Below are 26,527 nucleotides of genomic sequence, written 5' to 3'. Positions count from 1 at the left end.
CATTCTATGTGTTACATAACACCGAATGAAACAGGAAACACTATACATCAGTAAAGGTTGACTGATTGTGTAGGTTATCACAAATACTAACAAAACAATTTCAACTGCGCAAAAACTGATCTCATTAGTTAAAAGTAAAAGACGCCGAGACCGTGGTGTGTTCATCCTTAGCCATAGTGTGTAGTCGCAGTAGCACAAACAAGTGACAAACACGTGGTAAGTGAAGTTTCAAAAAAACAGTATATGTAAAATCGCCCCTGCATGTCTGCAGCACATGATTTAGTCACAGTTATGCTTTCAGATTATTGCATGGAGATGTCAAAGGCAAGATGAAAACACTGAACTTTTAGACACAGCATTTTAGACATCCAGAGTGTCAATGAACACATCCATTAATATCTCAATAGGGCAAGTAGTAATGACATTTTTACCAAACTTAGATACTAAAGCTGGGGTTATTTCCTCTACCATTTTATTTTATTTTAATTAATTTTCCAAGATGTCCCAAAATCATTTTATTTTGTTTTGATTTTTTTTTAAGTCTATTTTTGCAGCTTTGTTTTAGTGAACTAAAAGGTTTTCTCACATCTTGTTTTGGCTTTTAGTTTTATTTAACTTAACTATAAATACCTCGCTCTATAATACATAATAACACACGTATTTACTCTGAAGCTCATACAGTATCTAGCTTACCAGAACAAAGCAACACACTGACTACAACCCTCTTCTCCCATTTTTGCCCATATGGGATTATATTACAGAGTTTATCTTGCACTTTAAAAAAAATCTAAAGGAATAACATTTATATCAGGTACGACAGGAGGAGTACTGTGAGTGATTTACTGCTACAAATCACGTCTCTCCCTCTTATCACTAGCTTGAATCTGGAGGTGCCTTTTACATTCTGTCACCTCAGGTAACACTAAGAGGCAACATTATACAGTACTGTCAGATGTGCAGCTGCTGAAGCTCTCTACATGCACCACTGAAAGAGAGATGGGGTGACATGCGACTGCATTTTGTCTAATGTGTTTAGGATGGCTAGTTTTGGCTGGCACATCTTTATGGAAAGAGCTAAACATGAAAAATACAGTGGTGTAACAGTGTCATATGTTTCTGCTGTAGTTTCACTCACCACTCTCCAGAATGGCCTTGAGTTCTGGACTATCCTGATTGAATGCAACATGCTTCTGTTCACCATCCCATCAGCATTTTAGATTTTCTATACAGATTTTCTATACAGCATTCTATATTTTTTATACTGCAAGTGGCTGCATTAAATGCGATATCACAGAGAGCAAGAGGTTAGTAAAAGGCCAGCTGATGCACCACTGTGCTGCAATAGCTTGTAAACTTGACAAATGATCCTGATTAAAAGACCCTTTCTTTCTATCTCTATTGTTTGATAAAACAGAAATGGCAAAAAGGATAGTATGTGAGAACGATAGTGAGCAGCAACATTAAGATAGATAGGATTGCTGTCGGAGGCATTGGCTGAACTGTTTGTAACAGATTGTGTGTGACATGTTATCAAATATGTGCCAATGAATATGCACTTTCAGTTTTCTGCTATTTACGGCAAAAGAACAACACGACCCAAACATGTCACATCAATTGTTCAGTGCAAAATGCTAAATGCTACATAGACTTACTGTAGCATCTTGTAGCACAAAGTGGTATATAGTAGATGTCTATGACGGTTACAGTAGATATATTTAAGAAATTTTGAATTAAAAAAATGTTTAGGTCTTTTGTGTTCTTTAAGCATACGTCAGAGTAACTGGTACATATGTACAATATATTGATCCAATGGGGGGGGAAAAAATCTTTAAAGAAATCCTTAAAAGCCCACAATTACCATGGCATTCATGCCCATGATCATTGTATGTACAGGACCACAATAATATGTGAGACTTCAGAAATTCTAACCTACAAGTTGCTAGCCGCATGTTCAAGCTCACATCAGTGTGATCAAAGGGGAAAAAGTGCCTTGAAAAAATGGCAAAGAAGAAAAGGAATTTTATGGGCAATTTCAGTGAAACAGAGGGCAAGAAGGTGTGATTAGAGGTTGAGTATCGGTCCCTCAGCTAAGAAAGATGAAAGCTACGTCTTTAATGAAAGCTATGTCTTTAGTGAATGTCCTAGCTATTATTTTAGTAATAGGTACATTGGTGCTCATTCTCTGTTCATTAAAATGTGTTTTGTATTTTGTTTGATGCTTTGTGAGACATTACACTTCATTCACTTACTATTTTTAGCCTGTTCGGGCATCCATTGCACTAGCATGTCCCCTAATATGGCTAGGGTTATTTTCAGATCAGTTTTTTTGAAGGAGGCTTTGAGTTTTGGAAAGTTTGTTAATAATATTGAAACATTTCATCTCATTAGTAAGTGAATCAAATCCAGATAATTGAATTACTGCCAGATACTTAATGGATTTTTTGGTCATGGGCTCAGGGTTATTGCTTTGCTGTCAGAACCAGCAAAGTTAAGCATTTTTTTTTCCCTTTCAGTAGCCTCCATAAGCTATTATTAGAGTCAACTGTCTAAAGTGACTCTGCATTTAGTTTAAGTAGTGCCATTAGAATGGCCACAAATGTGCCGACACATCTTGGCACAGCGAGTAGCGAGCTCGCCTTTGTTCATTACTGAAAATGGCCACTCTTGGCTTTGGAGCGCACCAAGCAGCCAGACAGTTGAGCTGAAGTTATTTATGCACACTCAAGCGCTTTCCAGGTTTAAAGACAAAGTATGGGCCTTTTTTCCTGGCTGGTGCTTGACAGTAGGTGTCCAGTACAAAAAAAAAAACCTTCAGTGCAAAGATGGTAATATCTTTTGGATAAATGATAAAGCCCTTATCGCATATAAAAGTCACACATTTCTTGCTGTACATTGTGATGGTGAAACAGATATGTACACTTTCCAGCCACTTTATTAGGTAAGCCTGTTGAATGCATTTTGGCAAACAGACATTTTGCAGATACTTTTACTTTTTCACAACTTTGTGAATCTATTTATTTGTTCATTCATTTATTTATTTAAAAGGAAACATTTGGCTTTAATATGAGTTACGATTTGGTGCTGGTATTTCACTCAGTGGTAAATGGATTCTGACATGCTCTCTGTGACTTGCAATGTTGGGACTAACGCGTTATTAAGTAACGCGTTACAGTAACTACGTTATTATTGCGGTAACGAGCACGGTAACTAGTTATTATGCCAAAACCAGGAACGCGTTACTCGTTACTGGGATTTAGATAGGCTCGTTATTCGTTACTTCGTGTGGTGGCTATCGCGGAGCTTCCACAGATTCAATAACATTAGCAAGTGGTGGAAGCAGCAGGTGGATGAAGGAAAAGGGAGGCAAGAGGAGAGACCCGAAGCGGCCGCTGGTCCGAGAGTGTCAGGTGAACTGAACTTCAGGTAAGAAGTTATGACCTGCAGTGTATCTGAGTCAGATATAAACCAAGTTTAGGTGGAGTTTATTTTCGTTATGCTGACTTTTTCGTACTGCGTACTAGCTAGCATGAAGTTTCTATACAGCTGGGTGGGTGCTATGAAGATGTTGAACTTTATTTTGTTCATAAGGTTAATTATTAGAGTTTCCAACCGTCCCTTAAAAAACGGAATCGTCTCGTATTCAGAGAAAATATTACGCGTTTCTTATTGAGGTGAAAAGGAACACAGTTTGTCTCGGACTTCAGCTACAATGGAAAAACACACAAAGCTGGAGTTATTCTGTCTTTACGCTGCAGCTGCCTCTTCTTCTCTCATTATCTCCCCTCCGTCTCCTGTTTCTACTTCAATCGTGAAACTGATCAATGATCAGCTGATCGGTTTTTCTCTCTTGTTTATTTATCGCCCACTTTGCGCCAGAAAGAGGAAACCAGCGGATGTCGCGCTAAACAACGGCAGCACGTTTAAGCTTGATCAGCTGATGTTAGAATTTATTTAATATTAATTTCTAGTATCAGCTGATGTTTGCTGGAGCCACCGCTGTAAAGCTGCTGGTCATGATGTCGGTTTGGTTATCTGGTGAGAGGGAAACATAAAGATGAAACCAGGAGACGTCCTTACTGAATCATCAGAGCTGTGATGAAGAAACAGGTTTACCTTTTAGGTGACATGAATGAGTTGAAGTTATGAACTGTTTCTGAGAGACAAATAACACCAGGATCCTTTTCTAAGTAGCTGACAGCTGGTAACTGTGCAGGGGCGGGTCTAGCAAAGTGTTGCCAGGGTTCCATGTAGGGCATTAAGGGGGAAAGGGGGGCACAAGGAAATACTTTCTTATTCTCATTTAAAATGTCTCACTTTTAAAAAAATAATTATCTGAGTCTTACAACAAACAATTGATAGATTGATACATATATACCATCAGAACAGTGTACATCACTGTCACAACAGTGTTTATTTTCATTCAAAGGCTTTATGATTTTTCCTATAATGGTGGGCCGGTCTCTAGTCAAAATGCCCGGGACGATTTTTTTGTCCCAGTCCAGCCCTGTAAGCAGCTCATCTGCAGTCTGGTGTTACCTACATCTTCCTATTCAGAAGGCAGAATTTCAGAGTTCTGAGTACAATCGAAAGCACCACGACTGCAGTTTTTGTGTTGGATGTAAAAAGCAGGCTAGGATAGAATCAGGTGTGGGATTTCTCTCGTGGAAATGTCCACATTATCTTTTCCTTTCTATTGGTAGGTGACACAGTGCACTTGTGGCAAGTAAGCAAGCTAGAAGACTGGCAATCTTGCTGGGTATCCAGTTACGGAAGCGACACATTAACAAGAGAATTCTGAGTAAAACCAAAGTTACTTTCCCTAGTAACTAGTTACTCTGAAAGTAACGAGTAACTTGAAGTAACTGAGTTACTTTTGATAGAAGTAACTAGTAATGTAACTAAGTTACTAATTTAAAGTAACTTACCCAACACTGGTGACTTGTAGTCACAGCATTTTATAAGCAACATGGGGAATTAGACCTTTTTAGGCTCCAATTGATTTTTTTTTTTATGTGGAATAATTAAATTTACTTCTGAAACTGTGTCTTTTTCTGTGAATGACATTTTATCAAAATATTATACTCAATGGCCAATTCTTTAGCCAAGTTTGTGGTAAAGACCAGCGCTACTGTTGCCAAAAAACGAGGGAATAAAGCCAGTTTCAACAACAGTTAAGGATTAAATAAATACATCCTTGTCTTCATGTTCTCTTTAACCGTTTATATCTATTTCAAAGACTGGTTGCTCGTAGATAGCACAACAGGTCCAAGAAGGCAGCTTTTAACCATATTTAACCCCATCTTCCTGTATCTACAGATCTGTAATGCTCAGCCTTGACTTTTCTTCCTACAGCTCACTGGAGACAAAATGACATCCCAGCTCAGTAAGGTCACATAAAGTTGCAAGATGAGTTAATTTCCTTAAGGTGCTTTTTTACCTCCTCTGTAGCTAATAAGTCAATTTCAGTAAGTCAGATTTTGTCTCATCTTTAGGACTCATCAGTCTGGTTTCTATCCTCAGGAAGGAATGTGAAAAAGGAGCTCTCTGGTATGAAATCTGCTCTTCACCACAGACAGCTTTGTGTTTGCCCAAGCAAGCATACAGATGCCTCTTGAGAGCCACTGTAGCATAAACACAATATGCCCAAGATAACCACAACATATTTCTGCTGCACAATGAACAAGTTTTTTTTTCTTTTATCCAGGCAGTGAAAAGACAGAGCTCCATTCCTCTGCAAAGTTTATTTTTTGACCTGTGAAACATCAGGAACAGTTTTTATTTAATAATTCATACTGAATGCTAATCCAAATATATATTTTTTTTGACGTTTAAAGCCCATGTACCAAAGTGAAGTACCCCAGCGACCTTTGCACAATCTGACTTTTCCACAAAAGGAAATTGTACAGTGGAAAAGCTTGCAATCCTTACAAAAGGTCAGGTGTGCATTTTTGAGAGATGTATATATACATTCTTCAACATTTAATCATCAAATGCTTTGATAACTAAAAGTAAAAAGTCATTGTTAAGGGAAATGAAAAGTTTGGTGCACTAACTTGCTGACAGTCTCTTGAGTTAAGTCATTCAGATGAAATCTGAAGGCCCAGTTTTTATAAGTTTTCAATCTTCTGCGATTTGCTGGCAAACAACCTCTTTAGTCCACACAATGAGTCAAAGGTGAACTCACTTCTTTATGATGCTGATGTCAGTCTGGTGGTAAAATAAGGAGCTAATATGTATTTTGCTAAGTGACTGAGTAACCTTGAATGCGGCCCCCAGACCAACAGAACCATCACTATCGACGGCGAGCCGCTGACTAAAGTTGCCCAACTCAAGTACCTCGGGTCCCTTGTCACCTCGGACTGCAAAACTCTACCTGACGCCAGACTCCGTGTCAACACAGAGTGGATGAAGTGGCATCAGGTCAGTGGAGTCTTATGCGACAAGAGAATGCCAATCTATCTTAACCTCCTAAGACCCGAACTCTTCCATTGCATACATTTTTAATTTCTCTTTGATATTTGGGCTGATTGGGTCCTGATGAATGTAAAAACAAAGAATTACCAGATTTTTTTTTTTTTACCTAATTTTTGTTTCTAAGAAAAATAAGATCCACATATGAGGATATTCGTTTAAAGTTTCAATAGAACAGTAGCAGTATAATGTCCTCGTAAGTGGATATCAGGCCCTTGTAGAGCAAAATTGAGTATTTTGGTCTAAATAACCCAAAATGTGAGGTCCACATATGTGGACGGCAGGTCCTAGGAGGTTAAGGCGAAAGTTTATAAGACGATCGTGCGCCCAGTGGCACTCTACAGGTCAGAGTGCTGGCCAGCGACGACCAAACACCATCTCACACCATGGAGATGAAGATGCTGAGGTGGCCTCTGGGTCTCACACAACTTGACCGAGCGAGGAACAAAGATGTCAGGAAATGATGGGGAGTGACACCGATCACAGACAAGATGCGAGAGGCGAGGCGCCGATGGCACGGCCATGTTGTCCGTAGCGATAAGAACTCCATCGCAAAGAAAGCCCAGCAATTAGATCTGGGTGGAAACAGGCCACGAGGAGGACCAAAAAAGAGCTGGATGGACGAAATCAAAGATGATATGAAGGCTGCGAATGTTACGCCAGAAGACGCCCTGGGTAGGAAGAAGTGGAGGAAGGCATGCAAAATAGTCGACCCTGCATCGTGCGATATAAACCACTAGGAAGAAGAAGATGTATTTTGTTATGTAGAGTATGAAGTCTTATTATTAGAGTTTAATAAGGCATGTTATAATATATCTGGAGATCACCCATCCATCCAGTCATCCATCATAGCTATCCAAGTAAAGATACCCAGGTGTTCCCAAGCCAGAGAAATAGAAATATGCAAAGGCCTTAGTGCTCAGTCTTAGAGGACCTGGATGTCCATTCTTTGACTGCTGAAAGTGGCTCTTGGAGTATCTCAAGAAGTTAGATGTTTCATTTAAAGTGCCCTGGGGTTCCCTCCTGGTGAGACATTGCCAAAACACCTCACTAGGCATCCTTTTCATCACAGGTTATTATCACATTAAATCTTTATGTTTTACATGACAGTATTAAAATACTTTGTTATAATCTGCATCTTTCAGAAGTGGTTATAGTGACTATATTTATGGCAAAGCACTTGCAAAACGAATGCAATTTCCATCATCACAGCTTTACGCATTTAGGTAGCTATGGCATAGTTTTCCTTTCTTTGTCAAAGATCTTTTTTGAGAGAATTTGAATCAACCAATCATCTTGCATGACACCAAGCTCAGCGCCTTGAACTGAGCTTCTATAACTGCTACTTTGTGGGGCTTTCCGGACTATAGTTACCAATATTACTCTTTTTTTTATGTCAGTGCACAAGAGCACCACGCGTCTTTTCAAATGTAAAATTCTCTTTACAGACATACATACATTTAACCACGTTCTTCCACCCAGAGCTATGACTCATGACGGTGTATTCTATTTCTAATATGCCACATTTCCCTTTGGTGCAAACACTCCTCTACGATCAAAGATATATGCCACGTTGTATAAATCATATTCTTCTAGGTTTGCAGGTTGGGTTTGACACTGAACTATCCAACTGTCAGGATCATGTGGTTTTGATAAGTTTATAATTCACAGATAGACTGGCAGCATCATCGATATGCAACATTATTCATTACAGCGCTGACAGAGAGAAATGTGCCATGACAAAAACTGTAATCTATGACCAGATACAAATGCGTAAATGCAATAAATCAATGCATGAGCATGGCATCTTCAACTGCCTATTCCCTCATATTGAAGAAGGACGCTACATTACAAGAATCCTCCAACTTTATGTTAAAATACGTATCCTGGAATTGAAAAAACTTCTCAGAACACATCCATGTTCGTTAGAAGTGCATATTTTCTGCTTAAAAATGTTTTTAAAAAAATAGCTTAAAATGTCTGCAGCTGGATATGTTTGTGTGCACAAACTCTACACACAGAAAAAAGCAACTAAAAGAAGTAAGAGCTGACAAGGAGAGAGAGTGCGATGGCAAAATAATGCAGCAGCGAGCTTGAAAGAAATGAGCCTTTAACCTAATTATGCTATCACATTAGACATGTTAACCTTACCCACATTGCTTTGTTTTCTATCATTCTTGACCCTAGACTAAATTTTTTAGACCTCAACCTCCTGACAGAACTTTAAGGAAGTCCTGATTAACTGGATGTATAAATATATCTCCTTAAATTAAAGTACTGTGTTATATCTTGAATGGCTTTTTCCACCGAAAGGACCGGCAGATTCTGAGCTTTATGTCTGATGTGCAGACAGTTGTCTGGGAATCACTCTTCCTAGAGTTCACAGTTCAGCGATGACTGTCAAATATAACTTGGGTTCATAGATAATAGGATAGAAAACCACACATTTCCCTCAAATTCAGTTCTTTAGTGCTTGATATTTAGAGGTAAAACCACTCAAGCTATGGCTATCTGAGATTTATTTTCATGTAGGACCATTAAAAAGTGCAGTATAAGAATTCTTCAGCATGTATGAGAACTAAAAATGACATTTTCTTTCCTAATTGGCCTTAGAAGTGAGCAATGTTATTTCCTTTGCACGCAGGTTAGATGTGACGAATGCATTTAGTCACAGAAGTTGTGTCATGAGGTGAGCGCTGCTGTTTTACTGTCTTTATTGTTTTTGCACAGGCAGGAAAAGGCTACTTAGTTGTTTTCATCTCCTGACATCCATGACAAAAAAAGAAGAAAGAAAAACAAAGTAGTGCAGGAAGTCTGGAACACAATTCATCCCTATTAGAATCAATAGCGATGAGGTGTTAAAGTGAATTATCTTCACAGTCATCTTAAGCAGCCTCATTAAACCGTGCGAGCAACGTGTCTGACATCAGACGGTATCTGCTGATCTTGAAGGAGAGATAAAACATTTATTACACTCTGGAGAAATTAGAATGCTTTAAAATTCCTCCCACAATGTCCCAAATCTGCATGATCTCTGTTTAACAGCATTTCTGTGGTGTTTTATAATTCTTTAATTAGCTCTAAGTTATTCCTGGCCGATGTGATGAGAAGACGATTGCAGCCTCCATCTCAAGACATCAAAAGTAGGCTCGGTAACCCACGTCAATTCAATTCAGTTTTAATGCAGTAACTCTGAGCTTCAGCAATGAATAAGCAATTGACTGTGCAGCACTTAATCCATGCAAAAGTCATAAACTTTGTTATTTCACAAGAAAAGATGAAAAAGAAACTGAAGTACAACAACAAGGGTTTACATTTCAGATAACTTTTTAAATATTTACTGTAGAAAGTGGTGGATAAAAATGAGTAACTATAGTCCTGTGAAAAACCAAGGTCCTCTTCGTGGCTTCCATGGGAATTAAAAGGGTAAGTAGGAGCCAGGTGCTGCTAATCAAATGCACTTGATTAATTGTCCACCAGCAAGTGTGAGCATCTCTATAAAAGCAGAATTTTTAGCAGTTTGTAGGTCTGGAGGATTCAAGTGTGTGTTAACACAATGCAACATTTTTCCCAAGAGTGGTAAATCTGGCAAATTCACCTCAAGGTCAAACTATGCAATGCTCAGAGAAACTGCAAAAATCACAAAAGCTACATCTGTCATTTTTTGGGACTCAAAAGGAGTAATAAATCTGCCAGAGAAGAGAAAACAGGGTAGTGTTTAGCCAGAGTGAGGACCTGGAAATTGAGCTGGAATTTCTTAGAGGGTTTCTAGAGAGGGGTGAGCCATCGAAGAAGCAGAGCACTGGATGCACAGTAGTCCAATTCCTTGGAATTGTTAGCCTGCCTGCCTGTCAATCCCGCTTATCAGTTCTTACGCTCTTGCTACGATCAGCTGATTTCAGTTTGTGTGTCAGAGGAGGAAAATAGTGGCACAGTGTATGGGCATTACTTTTATTTTTATTACACAAAAGGACGAGAGCGCAATGGTAAAGACTGCTCCAGAACAGAAACATCTGCATTGTACTGTTAACACAACTTTGGCTCTTTACAAGCACAGCATGCTAATGCTACGCTAGCCAGGAACCCAGAGTGATGTAAAAGCTGAGTAAATGCTGACCCCTGCCCAGCAACGTGATAAAGTGAGCCGTCATTTCCGGTGAAGCCAGCCGCTGCATAACTTCAACAGGTAACAGTCAGTTGGGCCTCGCGACAGGACAATGATCCCAATCACAGCAGCAAATCTACAACAGAACAACTGAAAAAGAAAAGAATCGAGCAGTTTCAGCGGCAGAGTCAAAATCCAGACCTCAACCTGACTGAAATGCTGTGGTGGGGCCTTAAGAGTGCATAAACAAATATCTACTAAACTATATCTACTTTTCACAGATGATTTTATTTAGATAGGTGTGTAGGAGTTATCGTATTTCAAAGCACAGATGGGACGTGATTCTTTAAAAATATATTTATTTTTATATCAGAACCTTATTATATGTTTCTCTCCCAATGAGGTCCAGCATTTATCTTGCACCAAGCAGCATTCACTGGTGCTGAAATTTTAGGCTAATGTGGGAATATGGCCAAACCTAAGCTGCCAACAGAACTTCTCAAATTTTCATGGATAATCACTCATTCATGTCTAAAAAGAAAATTATGCACTTTGGTTAAAACAAAATCCAGCTTTAACTTTAGCTTAACAATTTTATGACATAATGTTTCTTAACTAAATAATCTTTAACATATCAGTTCCTGCCAGCTTGTACATCTTGAGTCTGAATTACTATGACAGCTTGAATACGTGCCCCACCGGACATATCTAGTCAAAATGATCTGGATGTGCCGGAGCCTGATTTAAGTTTTAATCAATAGTGCAGACTGACACAGAGAATCTCCTGCGACAGGGTTTGAATAAACAAGTGGCGAACCCTCGTCTCAAGTTCCAAATCACAAGCAAAGGTTTAGGAAGTTTTAATCTCTTGTGAGACGAACGTTAACAAGCACCAAGAGCTTTTGTAATCAGCTGCTGTTCTTTTCAAGTCTCATCTACCCCACACTTCCCATCGGCCATACTGATAAAGACGAAGTGCTGTGAAAGGTTCAGAGAGCCAGTGAGGAGTTGCTGCTCTATCAGGAGTTTAGACAGAGTTTAAACAGAGTACAGAAGCGCACAGGGATATTCCTGAATTTGCGTTAATAAATGCCAAGAAACCATCTTCGATAGATAGTTTATAGAAATGAGATGGCTGAGACTGATGCCAAGTAATATAGATCTGGATGTTGCTTAATAAGTTTGCGGAATTACCTCATATCACCCACTCCTATATAACATCCACTCTCCCACACCCTCACACTTTTATGCTGTTGCCTGGAAATCTAACACAACTGAAAAATAATCCTGTGTGAGTTAAAAGTTCTCCACATCCCTTTCTTAAATGGCACTGACGTTGTTGTTTGTTTGTTTGTTTTTTAAATCTGATTATGATTTTTTTATCAAGCAAAGCAAAGTTTTATTTTGACCCTTGCAATAAAAATTAGACTTAACACATGTGCCTGTTAGTCCTGCAGCAGAGTTCCTGCGATTATTGTGCTTAAATAGTTTGACATTTAGAGAAACTAAGCTGAATTAGATAAGAAGATCAATAAAACTTAAATAAGAGGAAACAACAAACAGCCGAGAAGCTTATCTCACCATAAAATTTGTGAACAGGGGAAACAGACAGCCTGGCTCTGTCCAAAGGTAATAAAAAGGCGGTTTATCCATACCGATAAAGCTCACTTATTAACACAGTATGTCTAATTTTCTTGATTCTCTAAAAATCGAAGTGGTGTCACTGTGCCAGGCTTTTTCTTTGCTGGGGGCAAAGAGTTCCTGGAGTCTCTACTGATTGCCTTGCCTGCTATTTAACAGAAAAATATGAATATGATATTGATCTGGAAAGCATGCATAATTCTCAAAATCCTCAGTTATTCTTTTAGTCAAATTTAAGCATGGTACTTAAACTCTGGATCCATCCTTAATAGCTACATTTTGGTTGTTGCTGATTTACGGTGTGTTCAAAATCTGAGGGCCAAAGGCAATTTAAAGTAAGCCTCAAACTATTAAACTTTGATGTTTTTATATGTGGTGCTTTAAAGTTTTAGCTTCAAGGTGGAGATTTAGTGCTGTGCAAAATTCTTGAGCCGTCCCTTGTTTTTTTATGTTTTGCTTACACGGAGCCACAATTTCTTGTGAGGTGTTTTTTAAGCGGTCTTGAGCAACAAAAATTTTAAAAAATGCAATATATTAAAATTTTAATATCAGGGTAGCATTTGTTTATCCTACACACACATAAACTATAACATACACATCAAGTCTATGCTTTATATCATGTATCTTAAGCAGAATATCTTTTATATTCAACTCCTACATAATAAATCACAATACTGTTAAGACACTACTACATTTCACCTGTTTAACTATATTACCTCACTAGCTTACAGCTACACATGAACTCTGATATTGATCACACATAACTTATTACAATAAAGAAAACATCACTGTCAGTCAGGTACATTTCTTTCTGCTTAGGGCATTCTTTTCCCCCCTGTTTTTTGCTACAACTTCCTGTTTCAAATTAAAAGCATGAACTTCAAACCAAAGCCAAAATATTTTCAAAACATATATATGTGAAAATATTACCCAAATATGTCTGACGATTTAAAGGTCATTTACAATGTGTTCCCATTACCAACAAAGAGTTTGTTCTCACAGTTATTAACCAAAACTTTGACATATTTCAGCATAGTGTGCAGTGTGTCTTTAAAAAAAATCTAAGGAAACTGGACGAGTGGATGACAAAAGAGGAAGGAGATAAATGTTTATGTTCTTGCTAAACGAGGAAAACATAGTGAAGATCTGACACAGGATCTAAGAGCTGCACCTGGACCTTCAGTTGATCCATCTACTGAAGTGGTCTCAGTGGAAGCGTGGCTGTGAAGAAGCCATTCTTAAGGAGGGCAAACAGGGAGAAATGGCTGTTTTTTAGTTTTCAGAACTAAGCTGAAAATCAGCAGCAACAGAACTTTTGGAGTTATGAACCCACATTTGAATTTTTGGGTTAAAGTCTGTCAGTATATATGAAGTGATTGTCTACAGCCATCTGTTATATGCACTGGAGGCTCTGTAGTGGTTTCAGCCAGCGGTGTTAGGGATTGTCTCAAAATCAATGGAATTATAAACACAGAAAATTACCATCAGATTTTGATTCACCAGACAAAACCATCTGGAAAGTATCTGATTGGCAACGACTTCATTTAGCAGCATGACTATGATCCCAAACACACTGCCAATGCAATGAAAGCATACATAGAAAGCTAGAAATCCAGGTTGTGTTGAATACTAAGGATAGTCATACTAAATACTGACTTTCAAGCTTGTTGGAACTCTGTTACTACCACTGTGTGTTACTGTATTTGCTGTATTTTGTTACTTTAAATGCATACTACTGTTTGCAGTACTGCATTTTAAATGGAGTGAATGCACAGGCTTGTTGTTGGTTATAGAAGTTGCTTTTTTAGAACAATGACCGTAATCTGACACACATAATACATCATAAGGCCAGAGCAACTCAAACATTAAAGAGTCTTGGATTTTGACAAAGCATAATTGGAAATCTAAATGTCAGATGGCAAAGGATGTGAAGATCAGCAGAATGAAAAGGAAAAATGATTTTTTTTTCAAGAAGAAAAAGAAGAAAATGTGACTAATGGATAAAAAAGAAAGAAAGCGGACTAAATATAATTGATTAATTAATTAATTGATTGATTAATTAAGACCATGACACTGAATGTAGCCTCTGACAATGCAAATCACTATGTTACCAGATCCTGACACTCGAATGTAAATAAATGTCATAAAGTTATATTTGAGCTGGCAGTGATGTTACTGGTAAAACAGTATTATGTTAAAGCAATCAAATTAAACATGAATCAAAACCAGCAATAATTCAGTTGTTTACTTCTATAATCTAATAATCACTCACTTCTAGAAAGCCTACTGCTTTTTATTAACTTCATTCACAGACTGATTTTTCTTAGTGTAAAAAGAAAGAAAAAAAGAGAAAAGAAGAAAAGAGAGCGAGTGTATTTGCTCATGTAAGGACCTCTATATATTATTGTCTTGTTTCTTTTCATGATAATTTCCCTCTTTGCTTTAATATCAGATGAAGTACAATAAGTGTTCAGATTTCTGATTTCTTCCATTACCATCCATCTATCTGTCCATTCATCCATCCACTAACAGACTGGAGCCAGTTGTCATGTGGCAAGAGGCAGGGATTACCCTAGACAGGTCACCAATCTATCACAGGGCTATCACAGACAGACACCCATTCACCCATTCCATTTGGGATCACCAGCTAACCTCACATGCATGTCGTTGGACTGTGGGAGGAAAACAGAGCAGCAGAGAAAACGTTCAAGAATGGCCACAGAATGGCCCCAGTCTTCTTGCTATGAAGCGACAGTACTAACCAACATTTAAAAAACACAAGCTCTATCACATTTGAATATCAAAAAATAATTATTATAGCTTAAACGTACCTTTAAAAAAGCATTCAGAAATCAATAGTATCTTCAGCTACACAATTAATGAATCACCAGTGTAAACAATACTGCCTTTATCAGTAACTTTAGAAAAGATCCCTTCACATTTACCCTGTCTATTGTCTGTATGTGGTTTCCATTTTAACTTCATAACCGCCCATGATGTGAACCTTTAAACTATTTTTCTTCTCTCTCTATGAGTCATCCTCAGTAGTAACACCTGAAGCAATGCCTTTTTGGCCAGCAGGAAGAACACATGTTGTCTCATTTTTGTTTTACTTTAATTTAATTCTTTTTGTATTAAAGTTGGCCTGTGATAAGATGAGACACTGTTGCCACCATGTGGTCTGAGAAAATAGTGTTAAAGATTTGAGTGTGCTGGAAAGGAGCTGGTGAATAAAGGATTTTTAAGAAAATAGCCTATCTGCTCAAATCTCACTTGGGTTTATGTGAGAATCTATGGGTTAGTCGCGTAATACGGCATTTTAGAGAGCAGGGTGACAAATTACAAGTGCAGTTTTTTGACAGCATTTGATCTAATGCAAAAAAATAAATAAATTCTAATCCCAGGCTCTGAAGGTAAATTCAAGGTTAGTCTCTGCCTCTGCTGAATATTGCTCTGGAACTATTGGCATTATTCAAACAGAGCAGAAAATCAGAACTAACAGAAAATAAATCTTATTCATCAGAGGTCTGCAGCACTCGGCATAGTGCAGTACAATCCAATTTATAGCTCACACTCCTACTATCTGCTTGGGTTTCTCTGTAGTATAAAACTTTAAAATACAAGATGGCATATGGAATAGAAATGAAATCAGTTTAAAGGGTCTGTTTAGAGGTCCAGTTTAAACACATTCTGCAGTGTATCTCCAACAAATCATAGGAATATGACTTGTTGGAGATGTTTCACCCACCGTTTTTAGTTCTTCAAATTCACAGAGATATCTGGGGGGTAATCATGGGCACGGGCTAAGCAGTTTGTGAAAGACAGTTTGGGCAAACAGTGCAGCAATTTAAGAATGCAAGAGAAATCTCTGTATGCAAGAAAAAAAGACAAACCAATACTGCATGTCTGTGATCTTTGGCCCCTAAGATCAGATATAATTCTCTGCATCAGCTCAGCAAGAAGGAAAATAAACAAGAAGCTAGATAGGAGAAAGCCATACAGCTAGCTGTCAACACACTTTTCAAAACTCAGCTTCTGTAATGGTGTGAGAGTGCATTTACACATTCAGAAGTATGCACACAGGCTGAAATATATATAAACCCAACCCAACCCAACTGTCCTGGTGGAAAACCCAACTTTGTTTAAGATTCCACTATCTAGCTGTTTTAAGGTGAAGTTGAAGAATTTGGAGCTAGTCTTCTTCATTTTTCTATCCTCTTCGTGTAATGTGCCAGTACCATAGGCAACAAAGCAACCCCAGAGCATGATGCTACCACCACGATGTTTAACAGCTGGTACATTGCTCTTGGGATTGAAAGCCTCACCCTCCATTGTGGCCTAAGAGCTCAATATTGGTCTCATCTGGTCATAAAACAATTCTCCAGAAGGCCTTTAGCTTATCCATGCAGGATGCTGCAAATTTCAATCAAGCTTGATTTACTGATTTTTCTTGGTCAAAACCTTCTAGGTTCATGTGGATGTAAAACTCACTTCACTGTGGATAGTGAAGTGATATGGTATACAGACTTTGAAGCAGCATATGCCATCATGCAGAAAAACTGCCTTTTGGGTAAACACTTACTTCCTGACTCTGATTTGACTTATTATAAAACAAAATACAACAAAGCAGCATAACCAAAATCCTGTATGAAGCAAAAATGGGTAAACAATTTATTTTAAAAAATAAAAGCATTTGGTTCTATTGGTCCTTAAAGACAGAGTGAAAAGAAGAGGTGATGGAATGGAAACCTGTGCCTCTGTCTCAACACTACAGAAAATATTTGGGCAAGCATCAAATTCACAATGAGCTTATATTTTTCAAAAAGCAAAATCAGCTTCAACAATTGACATTTTCTTGTCTTTTGCCTATTTGTATTTTGCTCAACCTCCCAAGTATTTGGCAAATGAAACTATAACATGAACTTAAACTGATTTTTGATAAAAGAACAGACAGCCTTGGTCCACCTGATGCCCCACTCACTGAAGCGTTTCCATGGTTTTCAGACGTGATGGACAGCTGAGTTCAGGGTGAGGTCTGAAGATTGTAATCACTGTTCCTGTTCCACAGTCACACAATTCACAGCCTTTTACGCATCATCCATCTTTCTCATACTATGCTGTATTTATCATCCCACCTCCACATCTTTGCTCTCCGAGAAGCACACGATCCTGCAACTTTAGTACAAAGATATATAGAAACTGCATCTATGTGGAATTAGTCACTGTCTGATCTGAAGAGCACGTCAGCATTGGCACACCTGTGTTATCACCCAGAACCATAATGTAGAGCTCCATCAGCTCCTGAAATTACTACTATCATTACTACTTCCTCCCTTAAGAATATCGAAACACGTTCAAGAATCATAATGAGCTTTGTCTGTAATTAATTATATAGAGTCCACTTCAATATTCTTTTCTCATCAAGGCTTATTTCACCGGGAGAAATTCATCTGATTTACCTGATGTCATCATAGGTAAATGCAGCACTGTGCTCAGCATGTCTTCATATTGTTTTCTTCTTTGTGTTCAGCTCTCACTGTAATAATTGAGGATGATTAAAATTTTATTCAGCCAGATGGGTAAGTGTGTGGCAGTGGGATATATTCACTGCCTACAGTTGCATCACTGACCTCACAGTCTCTGGCCACCAGCCACTGCTCATCAATGTGGATGTCTAATGAACCAATCATATCACAGCAACCCAACGCATTTGATGTTCAAACTGAGCATCAGAATGGGGAAGAAAAGGGATTTAAGTGTCTTTGAATGTTGCATGGTTGATTGTACCAGACGAGCTGGTTTGAGATTTTCAGAAATTGTTAATCTGATGGGATTTTCCCACACAACCAACTCTTGGCTTTACAGAGAATGAAAAAGAGAAAATATCCAGTGAGCATTTTTGGGGCGAAAATGCCTTATTGATGCTAGAGGTCAGAGGAGATTGGTCAGACAGCCTAGAAAATAGAAAATAGACAGAAAATATAGTTTTTCTGTTTCAGCCAACTTAAGATGAAAGTGTGCTGCAATGTGGCCCCAATGTGAAATGAGTTTGACATCCCTGCCCTGTGTGGTTCCCTGCAGCAGGTCAAACTGTCATCATCATAAGATACCTGAATCTGTTCTTGATACTCAAAATGTAAATGGCTGATAGGAAACTAACAGTAACTCAGGTAACCACTCATTACAACTAAGGTATCCAGCAGAGCATCTTCTGCTGTAGCAGCAGAAGACCACACTGGGTGGCACTCCTGTCAGCTAAGAACAGGAAACCAAGGCTACAATTCACACTTAGTTGAATCAATGCCCTGATGACTTAAGGTAGTCCTGAACTCCAAGGGGTTCCAGTGCAGTATTAGCAAGATTTACTTAAAATATACTTAATAAAGTGTCTCCTCAATGGATGATGTCTGTTCAACTCAGGTATTTTTTGTGTTTTTTCTGCGCTTAATCCTGCTGTTCATTAACTAGTATCTCAACAGTCATTGCAGATAATCTGGGATTAATATTCACTTCTTCAACTGTTTAATACTTTCCTAATTTTCAAGGCTTAGTAATGTGATCAGAGTCAGAGGTGGATGTTTAGCCTTCCAGTCATGCTATAATGGCAGATTTGATCAGTCAATCAGCTGATTTGCTCCAGATCAAAATAAGAAACGTCAGCCATCATCTGATGAGCTGATTTGTTAAATTTAGTCTGTCATTGTTTTCACATGTCAAAAGAAATGTTGCATATGCATTAAAGAGTACCTGTCTAAATTTTCTTAATTTTGGATTAATATCCAACCAAAAGTGATTTTTCTCCAGCATAATAATAATGTCATTATCTTCCACTTGGGATGCACTTCATCACAGGTGACTAACTATGTGTCAGCATCAGGTCGATTAGGATCATCACCTGCAATTAAGAACAATTTTAAAATGAAGCCCAAAGGCAGTGGTAGCTGTCATTGAACTGATGTCGTGTAACTTGATTTTGTCAGGGGTGCAAACTGCTCTGCTGAAAGACAGAGACATGAATCAGCAATAGCGACTGCCAAAATGACTGACAAAGTCACTCACTAACACAGCCATAGCGGCTGAAGGTTGGCGCTTATGTCACGTCAGATAAATGTGTGAGTGTGAACAGCCATAGAGAGAGGAGGCTCAATCAGAGTGCTGGCTGTAACTCAGTTTTATAGTTCATTGAGGCCAAAGAGGTGCCCAGAATGTGCAAAAAGTCTTTCGTTGTTCTCCGTGACTCTGTGATCGTGTGCAAGAAGACACTGATGTGGATTCTCATTCAAAGTGGACAGCTTTTAAACAGTAACACGCGTCATAGTTTGTGCTGCTTTAAAATTGATTGCAGAGTGACACATATGTTTATGTAACTGAGTATCCACAAAAAAAAAAATCTGCAGCTTCTATGTGTTTTCAGAGCAAATGTGCAGCGGAGCTCCCCCCATTTCATCAAAAATACACACTGCAGCTCACCTCTCAGTGGTGATGTATAATAAAACATAAGAGCAGTGGACCGGTTTGTCTGCCTGCACTTTAAATTTATTTTCTGACAGTTTCATGATTAGCAGGGGCATCATCTCAGACGTGCACTTTTTTTTGGCTAACACATCCTTGTCTCTCTCATCCTTCTTACATACATTCCTCTTACTTTTGTACATGTTTAATTCCTCTGTTTTTTAAAATCAGGATTGCGAGCAGTGCAAACCTACAACAAACAGGAGCTTCGGTTAAATAAAAATAGGAACGGGTTTTCGGAAGAAATAGCCATAATGATAAGATGTTCTCTTCCCGCTGTCCTCTTGTCAGTTTGAGTTGTGAGACTCATGCATCAGGCTATAAGACATGGAGGTGCACTCTTCCCATTACAGTGAATCAGCAGCGTATGAAACAATCCCATCTGCTGCACCGCCTGCTCTTCTTTTATTGTTCTACACACTTCTGTAATGTGGACTCATTTTGGCATGTATTGATTCTGTATTAAAGTGAAAATTGTTGGTATGCAGAGAAAGCAGAATGTATAATACAAGCAGAGCTTAAGTATCACTTTGATATGAAAAGAAAATCTGAAAAACAACCAGTTAAGATGAGCTGACTCACACAAGTGCTGCTGGATGATCCTCTGACTCAGCAGTTCGTCATCACTGTAACACAGCCAACCACTCACCATTTAATTAGAAGGGGTAGATAGTCAGCGGACAGGAGATTGGTGGTGATCTTCTTTGGTGTACTCACGTTACTGCTGTGTAATGTGAACTAATGTGTCATACTTTCTAAATGAGGATATCTGTAACATTTTAAACAAACAGACCCACAGCTCATTTTATGCATTTGGATGAAAATATCAGAAATGAATCTAAATTAGCTCTTTGACTGATACCATTGACTTTACGAATGTCTGACTGCTCCCCTGAGGGCACATTATCGTTCCTCAAAGTAATTAGCGGCTCTGCACTCAAAGAGTATAGAGTGACTAATTACCCAAATTATCTTGCGGGCTCATTAGCTTCGGATGGCTCTTGACACCGCTAAGGCACTTTTTAAACAATGGTAGAAATGACACTGTCAAAATGTCACTCGTGGCTGTGAAATAATAGCCGTGCAACTAATCGAACGCGGAAAATTAAATCAAGGCTGATGCATTTCGCGCGGTATCTTTATTACTCCCATTAAAAAGCGAAATAGCCTCCCAGAATTATATCGGTCTGTGTAATTGTTGGTGGAGCTCCCACGCAAACTAGCGCACCTTTGTTTTCAGAGACGTCCTCGTGCTTTTAGAGTCATTACCTGCACGCCAGTCAATGAATGGGAGGGTAATCAGGTTTAATTCACTGTCACCATCCATCACAGTTAGTGATAACCCAGAACAACCTTTGCATTGCATGCCCGTGCATTTGAATCACAAAGTTCTTGTTACATCAAAGTGGTGAACCAAGATGTTGGCCTTATACTTGATTGGGAGCTTTCTTTGCAGGGTGTTGGTATTGGGGTACATTTATGCATTGTGCTGTTGCCTGTCCTTCCACATAAGAAAAAAGTATCAAATTTTACCAGGAAAAATGCAAACAAGCGTACTAATAATATGCTATGTTAGGGGTATCAAACATAAGGCTTGGGGACCGGGTTCGGCCCAGCTCCAATTCAAATATAACTCCAGTCCGGTCCATTGGACACCTCTGGAAAATGTCAAGGAGGGCAGACCTCCTCCAAAGCCATTCCTATGGCAACAAAGTAACAGATAAGCTATAATAGACATTTCTATATCACCAATATTTCTTAATTATAATTTGTTAACTATGAATTTCTCTCTTGTAACTGTAATTGCAGGAGATGGTAATGAGGTACCAGAACTTTTTTTGTAATTTCACTTTTCTATTTATTTGTGCTGACAGATTTTTTTTCATTCACTACATCAGTGTTTTTTCACCACATAGAAAAACAGAGACGTACTGTATAAATGTAACTTCTTCTTTTCTATTACCTCCATTACATTTAATCCCACATTTACAGAAAATAGAGTTTTTCTGTTTCAGCCAACTTAAGATGAAAGTGTGCTGCAATGTGGCGCTAGGGATGGGTATTGATAAGATTTTCACGATTCCGATTCCATTTTCAATTCTGTTTAACGATTCGATTCTTTATCGATTCTCTTATCGATTCTTTTTAAAAAAGGAGAACACTAAGGTCTAATAGCTTAGAACTTTGTTTTATATCTTCTCTTTGAACAAGATAGAAATTTAGGAGTAACATGGCCTTACAAACCCAACAGTGAGATCTTAAGAGATCCACAGCCTACGGCTCTTCAATGGGGTGTCACAGGGTCCCCGGGAAAAAAAAAACTGTAAATGTAAAATAATAAAATAAATATTCTTCTGTAGCAATAACAAAGTATAACATAAATTATTCTGTAGCAATTACACAAGAATATCCAGTAATGTCCCTGCCTACAATTAAACACATTTACTTACCGAAAATCATCTGCTGTGGCAAATGGGTGCAAACCTTTGACCACAAACTTAGTCACTGCTCGGTGACATTCGTCTATCCTAGCCTGAAAGGAGACGCTAACGGTAGACTGCAGTGAGAACTGCCAGCATCTGAGCCAGACTCTGTCTGTCTCTCTCATCATGGTCATCTAAATGCACAGTAATGGCAGGTTTTGTAATAAGGCAGATCGCGCTAACATAATATGCACTGTTAGTTGATTATTTACCTGCCGCATTAACGGGAGAGGACGTGCAAACGTTACCGCTGCTGCTGGGTTGAGATTCACGAGTCCGGAGCGGAATTAAAAACACGACATTCATTTAAGGTCATCGTGTGTTTTGTGAGCAAATGCTTTTGCATATTTGTAGTGTTTCCTCCCTTAAATTAAATATCTACTTTGCAAGTATTGCAAGTTGCCCTGTTGTCATCCGCTCTCGTAAAGCAAAACCAAACTTTTGAGCGTTTGAGCCGCTTAGGCGCCATGTTTCCTGCCAGGTAAATGACGCTCCGCAACGTGGTGATGTCATTCGGGGCGACTGGAATCGATAAGGGAATCGTTTGCAAAAATGGCAAACAATTCCAAGGAATTGAAACACTGGGAACCGGTTCTCAACAAGAACCGGTTTTCGATACCCATCCCTATGTGGCGCCAATGTGAAATGAGTTTGACATCCCTGCCCTGCGTGGTTCCCTGCAGCAGGTCAAACTGTCATCATCATAGGATACCTGAATTTGTTCTTGATACTCAAAATGTAAATGGCTACTCATTATGACCCCATCGCCCTCTGTTCTGCTGCCACACATAAGACTAAATTTATACAAAGCTGTGAATGTGAAATGGGAGTAAGCCTGACATTTACTGAACTATTTCACACGTCCCCTAAGGACCTCTTTCCCATTACATGAGTTTTAGTGTCATTCTTAAGCCAATTAATTTATATTCTTTGTTTCACGAAAGGCAAAACTGCTGCAGCATTGCTCTGAGGATTCACTGCCTGCACAAGATCATCAATTGATTTTGGTCTTCCAAAGCCATCATATAGTCATATATTAGTCATACATTACAGAATATAGTGGGACACAGTGATTTCTGAGACCTTTTTTGAGCTTATTATAGCTCCCTAAAGGAAAACCTTTGCTAAACACTTGTGTTGTGTCACTCATAACACATGTAACTTCTCAAGATTTAGAGAATATTTTAACTGCCGTAAGGCTCCAACAGTTTGTACCATGAGCAAATCTCAGAGGTTTTTCTTTGTATTCTGTTGTGAGTTTGGAATGAAAAAAACTAGGATGCTTAACATATAGAGTAAAATACTTTGCAGCCCACCTACTTCTCTCATGCTTTCTGAACTCATTTACTCAGCTTAAATTTATTATAAAGGGGGTTTAGATTATTTTTGGCAAAGGGTAAAGAAAATATTTGGCTTTTTCTTTGTTGGCTAAGTTTATTACATAATCAGGTAAAACAGTTTTGTCAATATAAATTATTGATGAGGCACAAAAGTAAAAAAAAAAAAAAAAGTCACATCTTCACTTGACAGCAACAGTAAATACAATGCGTGGCATTTCAATACAATATTGAACTTTCAGCTGTTCCCTTATTAGCAAGGATTCACCACAGCAGTTAGGTCCACATATTTAATTTGTCTTCTTCACGCCTTTCCTGTTGCATCCCAAACGGGATTTGTATCTCCTCCTGGGATCAAACAGGCGATCTTTTGCTTGTTAGGTTAACGTGTAAACCACTACACTATGAAATTAAACAACCCACAGTTAGGACAGCGATGAACTCTACGCGTCCATTTGATTTCTACGCAGCATTTGGGAGGGACCCTTCAGCATGATCTGGTGGTCCAGGTGGTCGTCTCTAAAACTCCTACATACATATCCACACTGGTATTAAGATTTTCACCACAAAATAGTCACTGGATAGAGTTTAGCTGACCTCCAGACTTTTTTTTTGTGAGGGGGGTGCTCCTACCATTTGTTTATGTAAGCTCCATCACCTTCATGAGATAATTTTCCCTAAAAACTAGGTTTTCGCCAAAGAAATTCCATGAATACTAATGCTCGGCTCTCTCGCTTCTTAAGGCTCCACTATTGGCCTTTCTGGAATATTCTTTGCCTTTGATAGGATTAGAGTTGTGTGTTTAGCAGGATAAAACGAATGGGGCACATAAAGTGCAAAGGCTGCGTTTATGAGCCAGCCCTCGCCAGAAATTAAAAAGGCGGAAATATCAATTGGGGCCAGAGGAGTGGCTAAGGATCAATTTTAGCACTTCCCCCTGATAATGTAAAATGACAGCAACTGAAATTACATAAATCAGTCATGGAGAATGAGGTTTTTATGGAGCCAATATGAATCATTTTTAGGGCAAACATGACTTTTAGTGCTGCACAGAAATTGCTGCACAGTGTTTTTTTTTCATGCTACTTAGGTAATTAAATAGGATAAAAAGCCATTTCATCAAGATATGGTGAAATACATTAATTTATACAGCATGTTCTCAGATTAGAATTTTTTAATAGGAAGGAGGATATAGAGATATTTAAAGAAGCTGTCCTGTGTGGTTTCTTTCGCCTGGCTCTATTAGGACACAGTCCAGAAGTGATTTCTCCTTTAATAAAAAGACTGAGCTGGAAGCAGATTTGTTACTAATTTTTGACAATCTTTCAGAAGTGTTGCGTTGAGCCCTCGCGGCCCTGTGTAAATAAACCCATCCACATCTCATTACACTGACTGAGTAAATACTTCCATTTTAGCCATGCATGCTTATTCGGGGCAATGGTCGTTCCTCTGCTCTGGAACACTTTGCACTAATGAAAAGGTGTCATGTTCGCTGAGATTGTGATGGATTGAAAGAACACAACCTCTAGAGAGATCTCTGGCAAAGCGTCTCATGAGAGGAGAAGACTGCCGCTGCCGGTCTGAGGAGAGGAGGCGCGTCTGTGCCAGAAAAACCCCCCGAGATGTGATTGATGCTGATGAACCACAACCTCGAGGCAAACCTCAATCTGGATAAGCTGCTCTTTGTGCCGCTGGCAGCTCCAGTATCAACAATTTGCTGATGGAATCCAGACAAGCGGACATGATAACATCTCAGCGTCCCTCCCAAAGGCTTTTGTTTTTCCAAGTGATGTTAATTTAAAGAATTGAAACTCTAAAAGTTTTAAGTTGTAGAACAATATGGCATACCTTTGATCATCATTGCAGCTAATCTGATTGCAATACCATGTTTTAAGTTCTAAGTTCTAAGCTTCCTAATTAGTTTTCCTGTGCTGTAACACACTGGCTGTCTCACTAAAATCCCAGTGAAAGTTGGGATTTGGCCGCTTCACTGTTGCACATAGGCTCATTCACTCCCTTGCCTAACTGAATTTGCCAGAAAAAGTTCTTTTCTTTCTCACAGAAACTTTAGCAAATCAGTGGAGAGTGCACATTTTTGCTATCAACAAAACCCAGCTGGAAACACAAGGGAGACATAAATACATAAATCTAAAGGGAATATGACAACTCACTCCTTATCTTGAGTGTCATGCATTTAACAATTGCTGAACTTTAGCAACTGCTTTATAAGAAATAACTTAAGTTGACCTTTACAGCTCAATTGTTTTAATATTTTTGGACTTTACTAGATTAGCTTTGCATGATTCAAAATTCAAAATGATCGATCTTCCACAGGGGCTTGGTACAGCCCCTCCTCAGTTTGTCCCCAGCTGAAAACAAGTTTGGCATTCTTCCTTTTAATGACGCCTTCTCTTCCCTTTTGATTGGCTGCCTTTCGTAAATAGAAGTTTTAAAACAGCAGTTTAAAAATCTATCTGAAACTTACCTCATTATTTGACACCTTGGACATGTTTCATATGCACCATGCATATTTTAAATGTAAAATGTTACTCGTTACAGTGTATCATAGACTTGCTCACTGTTAAAATAAAAAGCTGTTGCATGGATCTTTGTTTGTTGCTGGAATAATTTACTCCTGTGTAGCATTTGGCCGTGTGCCACATTAATCACCAGGGTAATGGGAAGACAGGCCTATTGACCAGTAGTCCAATAGGACAGAGGCTCGGGACATACAAATCAAAGCTGTCCGGCTTCATATTGACCAGGCTGTCCACAGGAAGCAAGATTTATTTGCCAGGTGACAGGGGAATGAGCACAGGAAGTCATGGAGATGTGATTTGGCTCAGGATCAGCCAGATCTGCACAAATTAATGGTGTATTGTGTATTTAAAGGGCAACTGGCAGTTTGGTAAATCCCCAAAGTAAAGCCAGAGGTGAAATGTGTGTTCTGCTTTTTGTCTGATGCACCTGTGTGTAGG

At 38.7% G+C, this 26,527-nt stretch overlaps 1 long non-coding RNA gene across 1 annotated transcript; it reads right to left on the bottom strand.

Moving 5' to 3' along the window:
* Window positions 1-1,487: 1,487 nt before the first annotated feature.
* Window positions 1,488-10,153, bottom strand: LOC146501557 (uncharacterized). The gene is made up of 2 exons (XR_014869455.1): window positions 4,933-10,153; window positions 1,488-3,122 (listed from the first exon to the last, which is right to left on the bottom strand). It is a non-coding gene; the product is annotated as an uncharacterized LOC146501557 (long non-coding RNA).
* Window positions 10,154-26,527: the final 16,374 nt, after the last annotated feature.

Source organism: Neolamprologus multifasciatus, chromosome 15, assembly GCF_963576455.1.
Source record: "Neolamprologus multifasciatus chromosome 15, fNeoMul1.2, whole genome shotgun sequence".
Lineage (NCBI taxonomy): Eukaryota > Metazoa > Chordata > Actinopteri > Cichliformes > Cichlidae > Neolamprologus > Neolamprologus multifasciatus.
The sequence above is the reverse complement of the archived record's forward strand: the minus strand, read 5'-3'. Positions and strand labels throughout refer to the sequence as shown.